The following is a 583-nucleotide window of genomic DNA, read 5'->3' as shown; positions in this document are numbered from 1 at the left end:
ACGCTACCGGTAACGATTGTTACTGTGAAATCCTCAGGCTTGCCGTAGTTTTTTTTTTTTGTTTGTTTGTTTTGACTGAGAAATTTCCTTGCGTCCCAAAAACGCACATTGTTTGGAACTGTGCGTCCTGTGGGTTAATTTTGCGTCTCGGACGCGGGACGCGGAGGTAACGAGATGGCTGATCTCTAAACATTGTCTGAGTACTACTATTATTACCACTCCCACTAATACTACATTAATTAGTTTAATACCTTCAACTTCACAATAATAATAAAAAATAATTAAATCAACCATGATTTTAAACTATGTATTATCAATATTCATTATTCCAAACATGAGAAAGCATTCACCAAAAACATAACTGGAATCGAGCAAAAGGACTCCAAATCCCAACGGCCAAACCCAGAAGTGAAGTGCCGGCATTATTGACTCCAGCAGTAACGCAAATTACTTGGTTCAAACAAACATTATAGTGCCACCGCACAAACGTGACGACTGTGCAAAAATAACTACATAAAAGACACCACTGTTACAGAAAGACTTTACACGCTATTTAAACTGCCGATCGCGAACGGAACAAACC

At 38.8% G+C, this 583-nt stretch overlaps 1 protein-coding gene across 3 annotated transcripts in view; it reads right to left on the bottom strand.

Annotated features, from left to right (window-relative positions):
- Positions 1–583, bottom strand: part of zswim8 (zinc finger, SWIM-type containing 8) — a 179,613-nt gene that overhangs the window by 31,718 nt on the left and 147,312 nt on the right. The window lies entirely within an intron of this gene.

The sequence above is a fragment of the Hippocampus comes genome, unplaced genomic scaffold, assembly GCF_001891065.2.
Source record: "Hippocampus comes isolate QL1 unplaced genomic scaffold, H_comes_QL1_v1.1 scaffold269, whole genome shotgun sequence".
NCBI classification, from domain to species: Eukaryota; Metazoa; Chordata; class Actinopteri; order Syngnathiformes; family Syngnathidae; genus Hippocampus; species Hippocampus comes.
This window is presented reverse-complemented; position numbering and strand designations above follow the sequence as displayed.